Below are 4,683 nucleotides of genomic sequence, written 5' to 3'. Positions count from 1 at the left end.
TACTTCGAAGAAGCAGAAATGAGGATCTGCAGAGTTTGTGAGCTCATAGTCTGGGAGCTTCCATTGTTCCCTGTCTCAACAAGAAATACAGGAGCCCTCCTTAAGCTTTCCTCTCCTTCACCTCCTTCCTACCCAAGCTATTCCTTAATCCTACAGCTCTTACCTCCTCTTGCCTCAGTCTCATCTTTCCTATCTGTACCACCTCCAACCAGATCGCACCACAGTTCTCTTCTGGGCCAGCAACAGGCGTCTAACTGGTGTTCTCATGTCAGCTCATGTGCCCCTACAATCAGTTCCCAATATTGAACCCAGTGTTAATGTGTTGAAATGTAGTTATGACTATCTCACATCTGCTTCCCATTTCCTCCCCCCAGACCCATTGGTTGACCTTCTAATCTTGGTCATTGGTTTTATTCTCCAAGCTCAAGCCATTCTGACCACGCATAATTCCTAGAATATGCTGGTCCTCTCCCAGGGCCACTAGGATTTTGCATATACAGCTCCCTCTGCCCCACTGATCTAGCTGACACCTGATAAGCCTTCAGCTCTCAATCACAGTCAAGCCTGCACGGGCCACCCTGCCACCCTGGCACAACCTCCATGTGACTTGTCTTTGTAGGACTTCATAACAGTTGTATTGTTAATTCACAGATTTTTTAAAAGCTGATGTCTGTCCTCTCTATTAGACCACCCGTCTATAAATACGGATACAATGTCAATTTCTTTTCACTCTTGTGTCTTAGCACTTACCACGATGTCCAGAGCATTATATGATATTCAATAAATATTTGCTGAATGAATGAAACGACCCAAGAAGTTAGTGTGAGACTAAAAATCTAGATTTCCTGACTCCAAATCTCATGTTAATTACAACCTGCTGCTCTCAATTTGGTGTACTCAAGTCTGAGTCCCAACACAATGCATTTATTAAGTGTAGAGAAAATCACTCATACTTTTTGAATATTGCTTTTGGCAACAGTAATGGTTTATAATACGTAGGTATGGTTACTGTAGTAAAATAACGAAGTCCTTGCATGGGCTTGTTGACTTTGGGACTTGGCCACTTATTTCCTGAAATACATCTGTGATCGTTACTTTTATTTGTCAATTTGACTGATTTAAGGGGTACCCAGATAACTGGTTAAGAAATATTTTGGGGGGCATGTCTGTGAAGGTGTTTCTGGAAGCGGTTAACGTTTGGCTCCGGGTACTGAGTGAAGAGATCTGCCTTCACCAGTGTAGGCGGGTCTCACACAATCTCTTGGGGGTCCAAACGGAACAAAGAGGTGAAGGAAAGGCTAATTCTCTTCCTTTTTGAGTTGGAACATCCATCTTCTGTTCTTGCACTTGCGAGCTCCCGGTTCCTAGGCCTTCAGACTCCAGGACTTAAGCCAGCAGCTCCTTTGTTCAGGCTTGGACTGGGAGACAGACCGCTGCACCCTGAGTCTCGGGCCTTCAGACGGAGACTAAATGATACCACTGGCTCTCCTGGCTCTCCGGCTGGCAGACTCCAGATCATGGGACTTCTTGGCCTCCATAACTGCCTGAGCCAATTCCTACAATACACCTTCTCATATATTTCTCTATTGGTTCTGTTTTTCTCTGGAGAGCCTCAAAGCGTACAACCTGCCATTACTCAAAACAGTTCAAAAGCAACTTTTACTATAAATTGCTTTTACACAACATGAGAGTTAATGAGTTAGTCACTGCGGTCTGTCCTTATCCCTGCCAGGCAGTCTGTGGCCTGCCAGGTTTCACTCGTGGACGAGAGCATTCTAGAAGCCTCACCCAGAGGCATGAGCAAGGCTTCAGTGGGCTTGTGCTGGGGAAGCTTCTATATACTTCAGGAAAAGAAAAGAAAAAAATGTTAGTAATTGAATGTACGAATGCTTTTCTAATCAAGAAGATAATACATTTATGTAATGATTACAGAAAAGTTGGAGAGATGGTCTGAATCAGAATTGGCTGTTCCCGGGAAATCCTTTGCTGTTACTGATAACTACGGGTGAAGAAAGGGGGAAAGAGGACAAACTGTAGGCCCTTTGAAAATCTGCTTGGGTCCTGGATTTAGTCCAATTATTAATCTTGGGAATATTTTCCATATCACTGGGCTGTGCCTCTGTTCCTGTCCTCAAAATTCCTTCTTTGGGCACAACAATCTGATTTGAAAAGAGGTTGACCAGTTGGCCCTGACGCATTGCGGTGGTGACCGTCCACTGCTCTGACCTCCTCTCAGTTCTCTGTGATTCGGTGCTTCCAGGCGCATTGCTGGATGCTATGGACAATTCTTCAAGGGAAAAAAAAAAACCAAAAGAACAATTTTTCCCAACTAGCGAAGAACCTTTTGGTCCAAAGGTATGCTATCAACTTCTTTGGTATTTGAAAGGTGTTTTTCTCTTTTTTCCTGTGGCCATGACTGAAGGGTGGCTCTGTGCTGAGGCCAGCCTGCAGAAGCTCATGAAAACATAATGGGCCCCATCCATGGTACTCTGCAGCCAACTGAGCTCTGTAAACATGTCTCCATTCGAACATATACGGAGTCACAACTTGAGATGACAAAAATGTGTAACTTTTTGATGGATTGAAATTCATTCATTCATTTATTTAACTGCCCATCACTGACCCAACATTCACAGAGCATTGACTATGTTGTAGGCTCAGTTCTAAGTTTCGGGAATACGAGATTAGCAAGACTATTCCTCCCCCACAAAACTGTCTACTGGGAAGCACAATGTCACAAACCAAACATTACAGAATCATTCAACAAGTGTTCTAACCAAGCCTTCTCCCCGAGCTCCAGGCTCGTCTGTTCATTTCTTGCTTCCATCTCTTCTTGGTACCCAAGGATAACTCACATTTAACATGCCCAGGACTGAACCCATCCATCATCTTCTCTACCTTCTCTGCTAAGCCTCATCCTCCCCCCTTCCTTCTCCTTCTCTTTCTTTGCGTGTGTTCCCTCTCAATTTGTGAAGCCATCTCCTAGCCGGACCTCCATCCTAGAAACCTGAGAATAATTCTGAACCCCTTCAGTCCCTGCTTCCATCAGTCATCAAGTCCTGTGAATATCATCTCTCTCTCTTTTTTTTTTAAGATTTATTATTTTTTTTTTTGACAGATAGAGATTACAAGTAGGCAGAGAGGCAGGCAGAGAGAGAGAGAGGAGGAAGCAGGCTCTCTGCTTAGCGATGCGGGGCTCGATCCCAGGACCCTGGGATCATGACCTGAGCCAAATGCAGAGGCTTTAACCCGCTGAGCCACCCAGGCGCCCCGCTGTGAATATCATCTCTTAAAGAGTCTTAGAGCCTACCCCCTCCTCCCTAACTTGGCTACTGTCTTAACCAGGATGCTGGTGAACTTCTCACCTGGAATCCCAGGCCATTGTTCTGACCCTCTCAGACATAACCTTCACAGAGTGTGGTTGCCTGGGTTTTCTATTTGGAGGGCTCAGCACAGAGCCTGACCCACAGTAAATACTACTGCGACTAACACCAAAAGTTAACATAGATGAGAAGCACTGACAGGTCAGCTTTCTGAATAGAGAGTGTTTTGTTGGCTTTATGCTAGTCTGGAATGCCAGTGTTCTATTATCCCAAAGGTGACCAAGTCACTGGGCATCTGGCTCGCATACCCTTAATTTAGAAGAGATGACAGAATGTGATGCTGGTAAAAACACTGACGTCTGGATCCCGTGCCACTGTTCGATGCTTCTGAATTAACACCTGATCATGGGCAGTCTAGACCTGGTGTGCGGCCTGCCCATTCCGCAGCGACCCCAGCTCCTGTTGTCTTTGCGCCCTGCCATCCTCGACAAACGGCTTCTACTTCGTGGCCAGAAGGGATGCCCTAGCTCCAGCCATCATGCTCACATCAAAGCCAGGAGGGGAAAAAAAGAGAAAAGCATATCCATTCTTAGGGACGCCTGGTGGCTCATTGGTTAGGTGTCTGACATCTGCGCAGGTCATGATCTCAGGGTCCTGGGATCGAGTCCTGCATTGGGCTCCACACCCAGCAGGGAGTCTGCTTCTCCCTCTGGCCCTCCCCCTGCTCATGCTCTGAGAAAGAGAAGGGCATGTCCATTCTTTTAAGGACCTTTCCCACAACAGGGAAACCTCAGCAAGGGGAGTCGGCCCGCAAATGGCACAGGTCCTGAGGGGCGTCGCCATCACATGGCATCTGCGTGAAGTCAGAAGACGTGCAGAGCTGGTACTCCAGCAGCCGCTGGGCCCAGACAAGAGGCCAAAGTCTGGGACGGAGGAGGCCGAAAGATCTCAAGCATCACCTAAGAGATGTCTGATGCAAAAAACGTCTCGCAGTCTCCACCACACTCCACCAAGTTTGGATGACTCTCTCACTGACAAAGCCAGTGTGGCCCTGGGTACTCAGCGCCTAATCCCGAGATACTCGCACAACTGAGTCAGTAGCAGCAACGACAGCATTGAGCAAGCATCTGCCCCAGGCCAGGGGGGATCCGCGAAGAGCTTCAGAGGCCTAGCCACTGGATCCTTCCAACAAATGTGGCTGGAAGATTGTACTTCTCCTTCTCCTTCACCTTCTCCTTCCTCTTTTTCCTCTGCTCCTTCTTTTTCTTTTTTGTTTTTATTTTATGTAGTCCAGGAGATCAGGATTTCCCCTCAGGAAACCACCCAGGGCTTACGTGCTGCTGGGTTGCAGAACATGATA

General features: G+C 46.8%; 1 non-coding gene across 1 annotated transcript; it reads left to right on the top strand.

The window, feature by feature from the left end:
- Positions 1–1,709: 1,709 nt before the first annotated feature.
- Positions 1,710–1,844, top strand: LOC123950199. Its single transcript, XR_006820189.1, has one exon. It is a non-coding gene; the product is annotated as a small nucleolar RNA SNORA52 (small nucleolar RNA).
- The last annotated feature ends 2,839 nt before the right edge of the window (positions 1,845–4,683 follow it).

This window comes from Meles meles, chromosome 8 (assembly GCF_922984935.1).
Source record: "Meles meles chromosome 8, mMelMel3.1 paternal haplotype, whole genome shotgun sequence".
NCBI classification, from domain to species: Eukaryota; Metazoa; Chordata; class Mammalia; order Carnivora; family Mustelidae; genus Meles; species Meles meles.
Note: the sequence above shows the minus strand (reverse complement) of the source record. Positions and strands in the feature narration are given on the sequence as shown.